Here is a 17,980-nt window from a genome sequence, read left to right on the forward strand (position 1 = left end):
CACTGTTTAAAATAAAAAAATACACACCACGACAAGATGCGTATCACTCATTATTTGACAAATGCCAATCCAACGTGTAACGAGGCGTCGCCTCACAGTGGGAAGAACGGCCAGCATCAAAAAGTCTACAAACAATCGATGGGGAATGAGCGTGGAGAAAAGGGAACCTTCCAACTCGGTGAGTGGAAATGTACATTGGTGACCGCCACTAGAAAGCACTGTATCCCAGTTCCTAGAAAACTAAAGAGAGAGCGACCCTATACTTCTGCACGCCCACTCCTGGGCATTACTCGGGAAAATGCATAATTCAGAAAGACACAAGCACCCCAACGTTCTTTGCGGCACTATTTACAAACGCCAAGACACAGAAACAAATAGGCCAGCGAGTGATGAATACATAAACAGCAGGTCCTACGTGTATACAAGGGACCGTTACTCAGTCAGGATAAAGGATGAAATAATGCCATTAGAAGCAACATGGATGGACCCGGGATGCCCAAACACTGAGTGAAGTCAGTCAGACAGAGGAGGACCCACAGCATATAATAGCACTTATAGGAGGAAGGGAAACATACATACAACTGAACTAGTTTACTAAACAGAAACAGAGTCACCGACTTTCTCAATAAACCTAGGGTTACCAAAAAGAAAGTGGGGTAGGAGGTATAAGTTAGGCGGTTCACATGAACACATACACAGAAAAATACCTATAAACATATATATAAAACACGCACTCGACAAGGACTACTGTACAACACCAGGACCTCTACTCAACGTTCTGCAATAACCTATACGGAAAAGGAATCCGAAAAATAGTAGCTGTATTACATGTGTAACTGAATCAGCTTGCTGTACACTACACCAAACCCCACTTTGGAAATCAACTCCAGTACAACATACCATCAGAATTAAGCTGAAAAAGAAAGTAAAAGGAAAGAAATGGGCATGCTTTTCGCCTCGGGCCCCGGTGATAGGCGCTGGTGTCACATCCCAGCACCTGAGCAGCCTGGGGTCCCAAGGGTGCACTGAGGTGGAGCCGAGAGCCGTGAAGAGGACGTGCCTGCAAATGCAGCCCCTTAAAGCTGTCCTGTCTCTTCCTTTGTGGGGGGAACCAAACCTTCAGAACCTAGGTGGGCCTTCCGAGAGCTAAAAGGAAGCCAAGTGCACCCCAACCATGGGGGACCATCTAGGCTGCAGGAGATTCAAAACGTGACCGAGCCTCCACGGCTGCTGCTGGTGGGCTTCCCACATCCGGCCTCCTTGCCAGGAGTCACCCCACCTACACACCGCAGCACCCGCAGCTTTACCCAGGGTTTGGACTTTTCGGGGGCGTGAAGTTTAACAGGGAAGAGGTAGTGACACACAAGCCCTTGGGTGTTGCCTCTGGCACCTTCCCCTCTAATTCACAGCCTAGTAAGATGACTCTTCCTAAGGCTTTTGGTTGCCAACAAACTAGAGCTGGCCACGAAGAAATGCTGCCGCCTTGTGGACGTTTCGCAGAACAACAACTTTACAACCGGTGCTTCAGGGCACCTAATACTCACAGAGCCTGTGGGGCTTTTAATAACACGTGTCTTCAAAAATGACCTGGGTTAGGTAACCGAAAACACATTCGAAAAACACAGACTTTCAAGAAGCCAAATTTCAGGAGGGAAAGTTTACTCACACTGTTTAAAAAGAAAAACCCCGACCACGACAGGAAGCAGAAAGTCGCTGATTATCCGAGAAATGCATATCAAAATTCTAAAGTGGCATCATCTCGCAGCAGGCGGTATGGCCAGCATCAAAAAGTCTACAAACAATCGATGGGGAATGAGTGTGGAGAAAAGGGAATCTTCCAACTCGGTGAGTGGAAATGTACATTGGTGACCGCCACTAGAAAGCACTGTATCCCAGTTCCTAGAAAACTAAGGAGAGAGCGACCCTATACTACTGCATGTCCACTCCTGGGCGCTACTCTGGAAAATCCATAATTCAAAAAGACACAAGCACCCCAACGTTAACTGCAGCACTATTTACAATCGCCAAGACACACAAACAAGTAGTCCAGCGAGTGATGAATACATAAACAGCAGGTCCTACATGTATACAAGGAACTGTTACTCAGCCAGCAAAAAGAATGAAATAATGCCATCAGAAGCAACGTGGATGGACCTGGGATGCCCAAACACTGAGTGAAGTCAGACAGACAGAGGAGGACCCATAGCATATGATATCACTTATAACAGGAAGGGAAACATACATACAACTGAACTAGTATACCAAACAGAAACAGAGTCACCGACTTTCAGATTAAAGCTAGGGTTACCAAAAAGAAAGTGGGGTAGGAGATATAAGTTAGGCGTTTCACATGAACACATACACAGAAAAATACCTATAAATATATATATATATATATATATATACATATATTAAAAAAACACGCACCCGACAAGGACTACTGTACAACACCAGGACCTCTATTCAACGTTCTGCAATAACCTATACGGAAAAGGAATCCGAAAAATAGTAGCTGTATTACATGTGTAACTCAATCAGCTTGCTGTACACTACACCAAACCCCACTTTGGAAATCAACTCCAGTACAACATACCATCAGAATTAAGCTGAAAAAGAAAGTAAAAGGAAAGAAATGGGCATGCTTTTCGCCTCGGGCCCCGGTGATAGGCGCTGGTGTCACATCCCAGCAGCCTGAGCAGCCTGGGGTCCCAAGGGTGCACTGAGGTGGAGCCGAGAGCCGTGAAGAGGATGTGCCTGCAAATGCAGCTCCTTCAAGCTGACCTGTCTCTTCCTTTGTGGGGGGAACCAAACCTTCAGAACCTAGGTGGGCCTTCCGAGAGCTAAAAGGAAGCCAAGTGCACCCCAACCATGGGGGACCATCTAGGCTGCAGGAGATTCAAAACGTGACCGAGCCTCCACGGCTGCTGCTGGTGGGCTTCCCACATCCGGCCTCCTTGCCAGGAGTCACCCCACCTACACACCGCAGCACCCGCAGCTTTAGCCAGGGTTTGGACTTTTCGGGGGCGTGAAGCTTAACAGGGAAGAGGTAGTGACACACAAGCCCTTGGGTGTTGCCTCTGGCACCTTCCCCTCTAATTCACAGCCTAGTAAGATGACTCTTCCTAAGGCTTTTGGTTGCCAACAAACTAGAGCTGGCCACGAAGAAATGCTGCCGCCTTGTGGACGTTTCGCGGAACAACAACTTTACAACCGGTGCTTCAGGGCACCTCATACTCACAGAGCCTGTGGGGCTTTTAATAACACGTGTCTTCAAAAATGACCTGGGTTAGGTAACCGAAAACACATTCGAAAAACACAGACTTTCAAGAAGCCAAATTTCAGGAGGGAAAGTTTACTCACACTGTTTAAAAAGAAAACCCCCGACCACGACAGGAAGCAGAAAGTCGCTGATTATCCGAGAAATGCATATCAAAATTTTAAAGTGGCATCATCTCGCAGCAGGCGGTATGGCCAGCATCAAAAAGTCTACAAACAATCGATGGGGAATGAGTGTGGAGAAAAGGGAACCTTCCAACTCGGTGAGTGGACATGTACATTGGTGACCGCCACTAGAAAGCACTGTATCCCAGTTCCTAGAAAACTAAGGAGAGAGCGACCCTATACTACTGCATGTCCACTCCTGGGCGCTACTCCGGAAAATCCATAATTCAAAAAGACACAAGCACCCCAACGTTAACTGCAGCACTATTTACAATCGCCAAGACACACAAACAAGTAGTCCAGCGAGTGATGAATACATAAACAGCAGGTCCTACGTGTATACGAGGAACTGTTACTCAGCCAGCAAAAAGAATGAAATAATGCCATCAGAAGCAACGTGGATGGACCTGGGATGCCCAAACACTGAGTGAAGTCAGACAGACAGAGGAGGACCCATAGCATATAATATCACTTATAACAGGAAGGGAAACATACATACAACTGAACTAGTATACCAAACAGAAACAGAGTCACCGACTTTCAGATTAAAGCTAGGGTTACCAAAAAGAAAGTGGGGTAGGAGATATAAGTTAGGCGTTTCACATGAACACATACACAGAAAAATACCTATAAACATATATATATATATAACACGCACTCGACAAGGACTACTGTACAACACCAGGACCTCTATTCAATGTTCTGCAATAACCTATATGGAAAAGGAATCCGAAAAACAGTAGCTATATTTCGTGTGTAACTCAATCAGCTTGCTGTACACCTACACCAAACCCCACTTTGGAAATCAACTCCAGTACAACATGCCTTCAGAATTAAGCTGAAAAAGAAAGTAAAAGGAAAGAAATGGGCAAGCTTTTCACCTCGGGCCCCGGTGATAGGCGCTGGTGTCACATCCCAGCAGGCTGAGCAGCCTGGGGTCCAAGGGTGCACTGAGGTGGAGCCGAGAGACGTGAAGAGGACGTGCCTGCAGATGCAGCCCCTTAAAGCTGTCCTGTCTCTTCCTTTGTGGGGGGAACCAAACCTTCAGAATCTAGGTGGGCCTTCCGAGAGCTAAAAGGAAGCCAAGTGCACCCCAACCATGGGGGACCATCTAGGCTGCAGGGGATTCAAACCGTCACCGAGCCTCCACGGCTGCTGCTGGTGGGCTTCCCACATCCGGCCTCCTTGCCAGGCGTCACCCCACCTACACAGGGCAGCACCCGCAGCTTTAGCCAGGGTTTCGAATTTTCGGGGGCGTAGAAGCTTAACAGGGAAGAGGTAGTGACACACAAGCCCTTGGGTGTTGCCTCTGGCACCTTCCCCTCTAATTCACAGCCCAGCACCATGACTCCCCCTAAACCTTTTGGTTGCCGAGGAACCAGAGCTGGGCATGAAGAAATGCTGCCGCCTTGTGGACGTTTCCCGTAACAACAACTTTACAACCGGTGCTTAAGGGCACATCATATTCAGGAAGCCTGTGGGGCTTTTAACGACACGTGTGCTCAAAAATCACCTGGGTTAGGCAACCGAAAAATAAATTAGAAACACACACACCCTCAAAAAGCCAAATTTGAAGAGGGAAAGTTTACTCACACTGTTTAAAATAAAAAAATACACACCACGACAAGATGCATATCACTCATTATTTGACAAATGCCAATCCAACGTGTAACGAGGCGTCGCCTCATAGCGGGAAGAATGGCCAGCATCAAAAAGTCTAAAATCGATGGGGAATGAGCGTGGAGAAAAGGGAACCTTCCAACTCGGTGAGTGGAAATGTACATTGGTGACCGCCACTAGAAAGCACTGTATCCCAGTTCCTACAAAACTAAAGAGAGAGCGACCCTATACTTCTGCACGCCCACTCCTGGGCATTACTCGGGAAAATGCATAATTCAGAAAGACACAAGCACCCCAACGTTCTTTGCGGCACTATTTACAAACGCCAAGACACAGAAACAAATAGGCCAGCGAGTGATGAATACATAAACAGCAGGTCCTACGTGTATACAAGGGACCGTTACTCAGCCAGGATAAAGGATGAAATAATGCCATTAGAAGCAACATGGATGGACCCGGGATGCCCAAACACTGAGTGAAGTCAGTCAGACAGAGGAGGACCCACAGCATATAATAGCACTTATAGGAGGAAGGGAAACATACATACAACTGAACTAGTTTACTAAACAGGAAGAGAGTCACCGACTTTCTCAATAAACCTAGGGTTACCAAAAAGAAAGTGGGGTAGGAGATATAAGTTAGGCGGTTCACATGAACACATACACAGAAAAATACCTATAAACACATATATAAAACACGCACTCGACAAGGACTACTGTACAACACCAGGACCTCTATTCAACGTTCTGCAATACCCTATACGGAAAAGGAATCCGAAAAACAGTAGCTATATTTCATGTGTAACTGAATCAGCTTGCTGTACACTACACCAAACCCCACTTTGGAAATCAACTCCAGTACAAGATACCATCAGAATTAAGCTGAAAAAGAAAGTAAAAGGAAAGAAATGGGCATGCTTTTCGCCTCGGGCCCCGGTGATAGGCGCTGGTGTCACATCCCAGCAGCCTGAGCAGCCTGGGTTCCCAAGGGTGCACTGAGGTGGAGCCAAGAGACGTGAAGAGGACGTGCCTGCAGATGCAGCCCCTTAAAGCTGTCGTGTCTCTTCCTTTCTGGGGGGAACCAAACCTTCAGAACCTAGGTGGGCCTTCCGAGAGCTAAAAGGAAGCCAAGTGCACCCCAACCATGGGGGACCATCTAGGCTGCAGGAGATTCAAAACGTGACCGAGCCTCCACGGCTGCTGCTGGTGGGCTTCCCACATCCGGCCTCCTTGCCAGGAGTCACCCCACCTACACACCGCAGCACCCGCAGCTTTAGCCAGGGTTTGGACTTTTTGGGGGCATGAAGCTTAACAGGGAAGAGGTAGTGACACACAAGCCCTTGGGTGTTGCCTCTGGCACCTTCCCCTCTAATTCACAGCCTAGTAAGATGACTCTTCCTAAGGCTTTTTGTTGCCAACAAACTAGAGCTGGCCACGAAGAAATGCTGCCGCCTTGTGGACGTTTCGTGGAACAACAACTTTACAACCGGTGCTTCAGGGCACCTAATACTCACAGAGCCTGTGGGGCTTTTAATAACACGTGTCTTCAAAAATGACCTGGGTTAGGTAACCGAAAACACATTCGAAAAACACAGACTTTCAAGAAGCCAAATTTCAGGAGGGAAAGTTTACTCACAGTGTTTAAAAAGAAAAACCCCGACCACGACAGGAAGCAGAAAGTCGCTGATTATCCGAGAAATGCATATCAAAATTCTAAAGTGGCATCATCTCGCAGCAGGCGGTATGGCCAGCATCAAAAAGTCTACAAACAATCGATGGGGAATGAGTGTGGAGAAAAGGGAACCTTCCAACTCGGTGAGTGGAAATGTACATTGGTGACCGCCACTAGAAAGCACTGTATCCCAGTTCCTAGAAAACTAAGGAGAGAGCGACCCTATACTACTGCATGTCCACTCCTGGGCGCTACTCCGGAAAATCCATAATTCAAAAAGACACAAGCACCCCAACGTTAACTGCAGCACTATTTACAATCGCCAAGACACACAAACAAGTAGTCCAGCGAGTGATGAATACATAAACAGGAGATCCTACGTGTATACAAGGAACTGTTACTCAGCCAGCAAAAAGAATGAAATAATGCCATCAGAAGCAACGTGGATGGACCTGGGATGCCCAAACACTGAGTGAAGTCAGACAGACAGAGGAGGACCCATAGCATATAATATCACTTATAACAGGAAGGGAAACATACATACAACTGAACTAGTATACCAAACAGAAACAGAGTCACCGACTTTCAGATTAAAGCTAGGGTTACCAGAAAGAAAGTGGGGTAGGAGATATAAGTTAGGCGTTTCACATGAACACATACACAGAAAAATACCTATAAACATATATATATATATATACATATATTAAAAAAACACGCACTCGACAAGGACTACTGTACAACACCAGGACCTCTACTCAACGTTCTGCAATACCCTATATGGAAAAGGAATCCGAAAAACAGTAGCTATATTTCGTGTGTAACTCAATCAGCTTGCTGTACACCTACACCAAACCCCACTTTGGAAATCAACTCCAGTACAACATACCATCAGAATTAAGCTGAAAAAGAAAGTAAAAGGAAAGAAATGGGCATGCTTTTCGCCTCGGGCCCCGGTGATAGGCGCTGGTGTCACATCCCAGCAGCCTGAGCAGCCTGGGGTCCCAAGGGTGCACTGAGGTGGAGCCGAGAGCCGTGAAGAGGATGTGCCTGCAAATGCAGCTCCTTAAAGCTGTCCTGTCTCTTCCTTTCTGGGGGGAACCAAACCTTCAGAACCTAGGTGGGCCTTCCGAGAGCTAAAAGGAAGCCAAGTGCACCCCAACCATGGGGGACCATCTAGGCTGCAGGAGATTCAAAACGTGACCGAGCCTCCACGGCTGCTGCTGGTGGGCTTCCCACATCCGGCCTCCTTGCCAGGCGTCACCCCACCTACACACCGCAGCACCCGCAGCTTTAGCCAGGGTTTGGACTTTTCGGGGGCGTGAAGCTTAACAGGGAAGAGGTAGTGACACACAAGCCCTTGGGTGTTGCCTCTGGCACCTTCCCCTCTAATTCACAGCCTAGTAAGATGACTCTTCCTAAGGCTTTTGGTTGCCAACAAACTAGAGCTGGCCACGAAGAAATGCTGCCGCCTTGTGGACGTTTCGCGGAACAACAAGTTTACAACCGGTTCTTCAGGGCACCTCATACTGACAGAGCCTGTGGGGCTTTTAATAACACGTGTCTTCAAAAATGACCTGAGTTAGGTAACCGAAAACACATTCGAAAAACACAGACTTTCAAGAAGCCAAATTTCAGGAGGGAAAGTTTACTCACACTGTTTAAAAAGAAAAACCCCGACCACGACAGGAAGCAGAAAGTCGCTGATTATCCGAGAAATGCATATCAAAATTTTAAAGTGGCATCACCTCGCAGCAGGCGGTATGGCCAGCATCAAAAAGTCTACAAACAATCGATGGGGAATGAGCGTGGAGAAAAGGGAACCTTCCAACTCGGTGAGTGGACATGTACATTGGTGACCGCCACTAGAAAGCACTGTATCCCAGTTCCTAGAAAACTAAGGAGAGAGCGACCCTATACTACTGCATGTCCACTCCTGGGCGCTACTCCGGAAAATCCATAATTCAAAAAGACACAAGCACCCCAACGTTAACTGCAGCACTATTTACAATCGCCAAGACACACAAACAAGTAGTCCAGCGAGTGATGAATACATAAACAGGAGGTCCTACGTGTATACAAGGAACTGTTACTCAGCCAGCAAAAAGAATGAAATAATGCCATCAGAAGCAACGTGGATGGACCTGGGATGCCCAAACACTGAGTGAAGTCAGACAGACAGAGGAGGACCCATAGCATATAATATCACTTATAACAGGAAGGGAAACATACATACAACTGAACTAGTATACCAAACAGAAACAGAGTCACCGACTTTCAGATTAAAGCTAGGGTTACCAAAAAGAAAGTGGGGTAGGAGATATAAGTTAGGCGGTTCACATGAACACATACACAGAAAAATACCTATAAACATATATATATATACATATACATATATTAAAAAAACACGCACCCGACAAGGACTACTGTACAACACCAGGACCTCTATTCAACGTTCTGCAATAACCTATACGGAAAAGGAATCCGAAAAATAGTAGCTGTATTACATGTGTAACTGAATCAGCTTGCTGTACACTACACCAAACCCCACTTTGGAAATCAACTCCAGTACAACATGCCTTCAGAATTAAGCTGAAAAAGAAAGTAAAAGGAAAGAAATGGGCAAGCTTTTCACCTCGGGCCCCGGTGATAGGCGCTGGTGTCACATCCCAGCAGGCTGAGCAGCCTGGGGTCCCAAGGGTGCACTGAGGTGGAGCCGAGAGACGTGAAGAGGACGTGCCTGCAGATGCAGCCCCTTAAAGCGGTCCTGTCTCTTCCTTTGTGGGGGGAACCAAACCTTCAGAATCTAGGTGGGCCTTCCGAGAGCTAAAAGGAAGCCAAGTGCACCCCAACCATGGGGGACCATCTAGGCTGCAGGGGATTCAAACCGTGACCGAGCCTCCACGGCTGCTGCTGGTGGGCTTCCCACATCCGGCCTCCTTGCCAGGCGTCACCCCACCTACACAGGGCAGCACCCGCAGCTTTAGCCAGGGTTTCGAATTTTCGGGGGCGTAGAAGCTTAACAGGGAAGAGGTAGTGACACACAAGCCCTTGGGTGTTGCCTCTGGCACCTTCCCCTCTAATTCACAGCCCAGCACCATGACTCCCCCTAAACCTTTTGGTTGCCGAGGAACCAGAGCTGGGCATGAAGAAATGCTGCCGCCTTGTGGACGTTTCCCGTAACAACAACTTTACAACCGGTGCTTAAGGGCACATCATATTCAGGAAGCCTGTGGGGCTTTTAACGACACGTGTGCTCAAAAATCACCTGGGTTAGGCAACCGAAAAATAAATTAGAAACACACACACCCTCAAAAAGCCAAATTTGAAGAGGGAAAGTTTACTCACACTGTTTAAAATAAAAAAATACACACCACGACAAGATGCGTATCACTCATTATTTGACAAATGCCAATCCAACGTGTAACGAGGCGTCGCCTCACAGTGGGAAGAACGGCCAGCATCAAAAAGTCTACAAACAATCGATGGGGAATGAGCGTGGAGAAAAGGGAACCTTCCAACTCGGTGAGTAGAAATGTACATTGGTGACCGCCACTAGAAAGCACTGTATCCCAGTTCCTAGAAAACTAAAGAGAGAGCGACCCTATACTTCTGCACGCCCACTCCTGGGCATTACTCGGGAAAATGCATAATTCAGAAAGACACAAGCACCCCAACGTTCTTTGCGGCACTATTTACAAACGCCAAGACACAGAAACAAATAGGCCAGCGAGTGATGAATACATAAACAGCAGGTCCTACGTGTATACAAGGGACCGTTACTCAGTCAGGATAAAGGATGAAATAATGCCATTAGAAGCAACATGGATGGACCCGGGATGCCCAAACACTGAGTGAAGTCAGTCAGACAGAGGAGGACCCACAGCATATAATATCACTTATAGGAGGAAGGGAAACATACATACAACTGAACTAGTTTACTAAACAGAAACAGAGTCACCGACTTTCTCAATAAACCTAGGGTTACCAAAAAGAAAGTGGGGTAGGAGGTATAAGTTAGGCGGTTCACATGAACACATACACAGAAAAATACCTATAAACATATATATAAAACACGCACTCGACAAGGACTACTGTACAACACCAGGACCTCTACTCAACGTTCTGCAATAACCTATACGGAAAAGGAATCCGAAAAATAGTAGCTGTATTACATGTGTAACTGAATCAGCTTGCTGTACACTACACCAAACCCCACTTTGGAAATCAACTCCAGTACAACATACCATCAGAATTAAGCTGAAAAAGAAAGTAAAAGGAAAGAAATGGGCATGCTTTTCGCCTCGGGCCCCGGTGATAGGCGCTGGTGTCACATCCCAGCAGCCTGAGCAGCCTGGGGTCCCAAGGGTGCACTGAGGTGGAGCCGAGAGCCGTGAAGAGGATGTGCCTGCAGATGCAGCTCCTTAAAGCTGTCCTGTCTCTTCCTTTCTGGGGGGAACCAAACCTTCAGAACCTAGGTGGGCCTTCCGAGAGCTAAAAGGAAGCCAAGTGCACCCCAACCATGGGGGACCATCTAGGCTGCAGGAGATTCAAAACGTGACCGAGCCTCCACGGCTGCTGCTGGTGGGCTTCCCACATCCGGCCTCCTTGCCAGGAGTCACCCCACCTACACACCGCAGCACCCGCAGCTTTACCCAGGGTTTGGACTTTTCGGGGGCGTGAAGTTTAACAGGGAAGAGGTAGTGACACACAAGCCCTTGGGTGTTGCCTCTGGCACCTTCCCCTCTAATTCACAGCCTAGTAAGATGACTCTTCCTAAGGCTTTTGGTTGCCAACAAACTAGAGCTGGCCACGAAGAAATGCTGCCGCCTTGTGGACGTTTCGTGGAACAACAACTTTACAACCGGTGCTTCAGGGCACCTAATACTCACAGAGCCTGTGGGGCTTTTAATAACACGTGTCTTCAAAAATGACCTGGGTTAGGTAACCGAAAACACATTCGAAAAACACAGACTTTCAAGAAGCCAAATTTCAGGAGGGAAAGTTTACTCACACTGTTTAAAAAGAAAAACCCCGACCACGACAGGAAGCAGAAAGTCGCTGATTATCCGAGAAATGCATATCAAAATTCTAAAGTGGCATCATCTCGCAGCAGGCGGTATGGCCAGCATCAAAAAGTCTACAAACAATCGATGGGGAATGAGTGTGGAGAAAAGGGAACCTTCCAACTCGGTGAGTGGAAATGTACATTGGTGACCGCCGCTAGAAAGCACTGTATCCCAGTTCCTAGAAAACTAAGGAGAGAGCGACCCTATACTACTGCAGGCCCACTCCTGGGCGCTACTCCGGAAAATCCATAATTCAAAAAGACACAAGCACCCCAACGTTAACTGCAGCACTATTTACAATCGCCAAGACACACAAACAAGTAGTCCAGCGAGTGATGAATACATAAACAGCAGGTCCTACGTGTATACGAGGAACTGTTACTCAGCCAGCAAAAAGAATGAAATAATGCCATCAAAAGCAACGTGGATGGACCTGGGATGCCCAAACACTGAGTGAAGTCAGACAGACAGAGGAGGACCCATAGCATATAATATCACTTATAACAGGAAGGGAAACATACATACAACTGAACTAGTATACCAAACAGAAACAGAGTCACCGACTTTCAGATTAAAGCTAGGGTTACCAAAAAGAAAGTGGGGTAGGAGATATAAGTTAGGCGTTTCACATGAACACATACACAGAAAAATACCTATAAACATATATATATATCTTAAAAAAACACGCACTCGACAAGGACTACTGTACAACACCAGGACCTCTACTCAATGTTCTGCAATAACCTATACGGAAAAGGAATCCGAAAAATAGTAGCTGTATTACATGTGTAACTGAATCAGCTTGCTGTACACTACACCAAACCCCATTTTGGAAATCAACTCCAGTACAACATACCATCAGAATTAAGCTGAAAAAGAAAGTAAAAGGAAAGAAATGGGCATGCTTTTCGCCTCGGGCCCCGATGATAGGCGCTGGTGTCACATCCCAGCAGCCTGAGCAGCCTGGGGTCCCAAGGGTGCACTGAGGTGGAGCCGAGAGCCGTGAAGAGGATGTGCCTGCAAATGCAGCTCCTTAAAGCTGTCCTGTCTCTTCCTTTCTGGGGGGAACCAAACCTTCAGAACCTAGGTGGGCCTTCCGAGAGCTAAAAGGAAGCCAAGTGCACCCCAACCATGGGGGACCATCTAGGCTGCAGGAGATTCAAAACGTGACCGAGCCTCCACGGCTGCTGCTGGTGGGCTTCCCACATCCGGCCTCCTTGCCAGGAGTCACCCCACCTACACACCGCAGCACCCGCAGCTTTAGCCAGGGTTTGGACTTTTCGGGGGCGTGAAGCTTAACAGGGAAGAGGTAGTGACACACAAGCCCTTGGGTGTTGCCTCTGGCACCTTCCCCTCTAATTCACAGCCTAGTAAGATGACTCTTCCTAAGGCTTTTGGTTGCCAACAAACTAGAGCTGGCCACGAAGAAATGCTGCCGCCTTGTGGACGTTTCGCGGAACAACAACTTTACAACCGGTGCTTCAGGGCACCTCATACTCACAGAGCCTGTGGGGCTTTTAATAACACGTGTCTTCAAAAATGACCTGGGTTAGGTAACCGAAAACACATTCGAAAAACACAGACTTTCAAGAAGCCAAATTTCAGGAGGGAAAGTTTACTCACACTGTTTAAAAAGAAAACCCCCGACCACGACAGGAAGCAGAAAGTCGCTGATTATCCGAGAAATGCATATCAAAATTTTAAAGTGGCATCATCTCGCAGCAGGCGGTATGGCCAGCATCAAAAAGTCTACAAACAATCGATGGGGAATGAGTGTGGAGAAAAGGGAACCTTCCAACTCGGTGAGTGGACATGTACATTGGTGACCGCCACTAGAAAGCACTGTATCCCAGTTCCTAGAAAACTAAGGAGAGAGCGACCCTATACTACTGCATGTCCACTCCTGGGCGCTACTCCGGAAAATCCATAATTCAAAAAGACACAAGCACCCCAACGTTAACTGCAGCACTATTTACAATCGCCAAGACACACAAACAAGTAGTCCAGCGAGTGATGAATACATAAACAGCAGGTCCTACGTGTATACGAGGAACTGTTACTCAGCCAGCAAAAAGAATGAAATAATGCCATCAAAAGCAACGTGGATGGACCTGGGATGCGCAAACACTGAGTGAAGTCAGACAGACAGAGGAGGACCCATAGCATATAATATCACTTACAACAGGAAGGGAAACATACATACAACTGAACTAGTATACCAAACAGAAACAGAGTCACCGACTTTCAGATTAAAGCTAGGGTTACCAAAAAGAAAGTGGGGTAGGAGATATAAGTTAGGCGTTTCACATGAACACATACACAGAAAAATACCTATAAACATATATATATATATAACACGCACTCGACAAGGACTACTGTACAACACCAGGACCTCTATTCAATGTTCTGCAATAACCTATATGGAAAAGGAATCGGAAAAACAGTAGCTATATTTCGTGTGTAACTCAATCAGCTTGCTGTACACCTACACCAAACCCCACTTTGGAAATCAACTCCAGTACAACATGCCTTCAGAATTAAGCTGAAAAAGAAAGTAAAAGGAAAGAAATGGGCAAGCTTTTCACCTCGGGCCCCGGTGATAGGCGCTGGTGTCACATCCCAGCAGGCTGAGCAGCCTGGGGTCCCAAGGGTGCACTGAGGTGGAGCCGAGAGACGTGAAGAGGACGTGCCTGCAGATGCAGCCCCTTAAAGCTGTCCTGTCTCTTCCTTTGTGGGGGGAACCAAACCTTCAGAATCTAGGTGGGCCTTCCGAGAGCTAAAAGGAAGCCAAGTGCACCCCAACCATGGGGGACCATCTAGGCTGCAGGGGATTCAAACCGTCACCGAGCCTCCACGGCTGCTGCTGGTGGGCTTCCCACATCCGGCCTCCTTGCCAGGCGTCACCCCACCTACACAGGGCAGCACCCGCAGCTTTAGCCAGGGTTTCGAATTTTCGGGGGCGTAGAAGCTTAACAGGGAAGAGGTAGTGACACACAAGCCCTTGGGTGTTGCCTCTGGCACCTTCCCCTCTAATTCACAGCCCAGCACCATGACTCCCCCTAAACCTTTTGGTTGCCGAGGAACCAGAGCTGGGCATGAAGAAATGCTGCCGCCTTGTGGACGTTTCCCGTAACAACAACTTTACAACCGGTGCTTAAGGGCACATCATATTCAGGAAGCCTGTGGGGCTTTTAACGACACGTGTGCTCAAAAATCACCTGGGTTAGGCAACCGAAAAATAAATTAGAAACACACACACCCTCAAAAACCCAAATTTGAAGAGGGAAAGTTTACTCACACTGTTTAAAATAAAAAAATACACACCACGACAAGATGCGTATCACTCATTATTTGACAAATGCCAATCCAACGTGTAACGAGGCGTCGCCTCACAGTGGGAAGAACGGCCAGCATCAAAAACTCTACAAACAATCGATGGGGAATGAGCGTGGAGAAAAGGGAACCTTCCAACTCGGTGAGTAGAAATGTACATTGGTGACCGCCACTAGAAAGCACTGTATCCCAGTTCCTACAAAACTAAAGACAGAGCGACCCTATACATCTGCACGCCCACTCCTGGGCATTACTCGGGAAAATGCATAATTCAGAAAGACACAAGCACCCCAACGTTCTTTGCGGCACTATTTACAAACGCCAAGACACAGAAACAAATAGGCCAGCGAGTGATGAATACATAAACAGCAGGTCCTACGTGTATACAAGGGACCGTTACTCAGTCAGGATAAAGGATGAAATAATGCCATTAGAAGCAACATGGATGGACCCGGGATGCCCAAACACTGAGTGAAGTCAGTCAGACAGAGGAGGACCCACAGCATATAATATCACTTATAGGAGGAAGGGAAACATACATACAACTGAACTAGTTTACTAAACAGAAACAGAGTCACCGACTTTCTCAATAAACCTAGGGTTACCAAAAAGAAAGTGGGGTAGGAGGTATAAGTTAGGCGGTTCACATGAACACATACACAGAAAAATACCTATAAACATATATATAAAACACGCACTCGACAAGGACTACTGTACAACACCAGGACCTCTACTCAACGTTCTGCAATAACCTATACGGAAAAGGAATCCGAAAAATAGTAGCTGTATTACATGTGTAACTGAATCAGCTTGCTGTACACTACACCAAACCCCACTTTGGAAATCAACTCCAGTACAACATACCATCAGAATTAAGCTGAAAAAGAAAGTAAAAGGAAAGAAATGGGCATGCTTTTCGCCTCGGGCCCCGGTGATAGGCGCTGGTGTCACATCCCAGCAGCCTGAGCAGCCTGGGGTCCCAAGGGTGCACTGAGGTGGAGCCGAGAGCCGTGAAGAGGATGTGCCTGCAGATGCAGCTCCTTAAAGCTGTCCTGTCTCTTCCTTTCTGGGGGGAACCAAACCTTCAGAACCTAGGTGGGCCTTCCGAGAGCTAAAAGGAAGCCAAGTGCACCCCAACCATGGGGGACCATCTAGGCTGCAGGAGATTCAAAACGTGACCGAGCCTCCACGGCTGCTGCTGGTGGGCTTCCCACATCCGGCCTCCTTGCCAGGAGTCACCCCACCTACACACCGCAGCACCCGCAGCTTTAGCCAGGGTTTGGACTTTTCGGGGGCGTGAAGCTTAACAGGGAAGAGGTAGTGACACACAAGCCCTTGGGTGTTGCCTCTGGCACCTTCCCCTCTAATTCACAGCCTAGTAAGATGACTCTTCCTAAGGCTTTTGGTTGCCAACAAACTAGAGCTGGCCACGAAGAAATGCTGCCGCCTTGTGGACGTTTCGCGGAACAACAACTTTACAACCGGTGCTTCAGGGCACCTAATACTCACAGAGCCTGTGGGGCTTTTAATAACACGTGTCTTCAAAAATGACCTGGGTTAGGTAACCGAAAACACATTCGAAAAACACAGACTTTCAAGAAGCCAAATTTCAGGAGGGAAAGTTTACTCACACTGTTTAAAAAGAAAAACCCCGACCACGACAGGAAGCAGAAAGTCGCTGATTATCCGAGAAATGCATATCAAAATTCTAAAGTGGCATCATCTCGCAGCAGGCGGTATGGCCAGCATCAAAAAGTCTACAAACAATCGATGGGGAATGAGTGTGGAGAAAAGGGAATCTTCCAACTCGGTGAGTGGAAATGTACATTGGTGACCGCCACTAGAAAGCACTGTATCCCAGTTCCTAGAAAACTAAGGAGAGAGCGACCCTATACTACTGCATGTCCACTCCTGGGCGCTACTCCGGAAAATCCATAATTCAAAAAGACACAAGCACCCCAACGTTAACTGCAGCACTATTTACAATCGCCAAGACACACAAACAAGTAGTCCAGCGAGTGATGAATACATAAACAGGAGGTCCTACGTGTATACGAGGAACTGTTACTCAGCCAGCAAAAAGAATGAAATAATGCCATCAGAAGCAACGTGGATGGACCTGGGATGCCCAAACACTGAGTGAAGTCAGACAGACAGAGGAGGACCCATAGCATATAATATCACTTATAACAGGAAGGGAAACATACATACAACTGAACTAGTATACCAAACAGAAACAGAGTCACCGACTTTCAGATTAAAGCTAGGGTTACCAAAAAGAAAGTGGGGTAGGAGATATAAGTTAGGCGTTTCACATGAACACATACACAGAAAAATACCTATAAACATATATATATATATAACACGCACTCGACAAGGACTACTGTACAACACCAGGACCTCTATTCAATGTTCTGCAATAACCTATATGGAAAAGGAATCCGAAAAACAGTAGCTATATTTCGTGTGTAACTCAATCAGCTTGCTGTACACCTACACCAAACCCCACTTTGGAAATCAACTCCAGTACAACATGTCTTCAGAATTAAGCTGAAAAAGAAAGTAAAAGGAAAGAAATGGGCAAGCTTTTCACCTCGGGCCCCGGTGATAGGCGCTGGTGTCACATCCCAGCAGGCTGAGCAGCCTGGGGTCCAAGGGTGCACTGAGGTGGAGCCGAGAGACGTGAAGAGGACGTGCCTGCAGATGCAGCCCCTTAAAGCTGTCCTGTCTCTTCCTTTGTGGGGGGAACCAAACCTTCAGAATCTAGGTGGGCCTTCCGAGAGCTAAAAGGAAGCCAAGTGCACCCCAACCATGGGGGACCATCTAGGCTGCAGGGGATTCAAACCGTG

The 17,980-nt window shown here is 47.3% G+C and overlaps 1 protein-coding gene across 1 annotated transcript in view; it reads right to left on the reverse strand.

Moving 5' to 3' along the window:
* The window catches only part of CFAP92 (cilia and flagella associated protein 92 (putative)), a gene marked incomplete at both ends in the record, with an annotated part of 122,172 nt that overhangs the window by 19,860 nt on the left and 84,332 nt on the right, over window positions 1-17,980 (reverse strand). The gene's annotated exons all lie outside the window — the stretch shown is intronic.

Source organism: Grampus griseus (genome assembly GCF_964374135.1).
Source record: "Grampus griseus genome assembly, chromosome: 10".
Taxonomy (NCBI): Eukaryota; Metazoa; Chordata; class Mammalia; order Artiodactyla; family Delphinidae; genus Grampus; species Grampus griseus.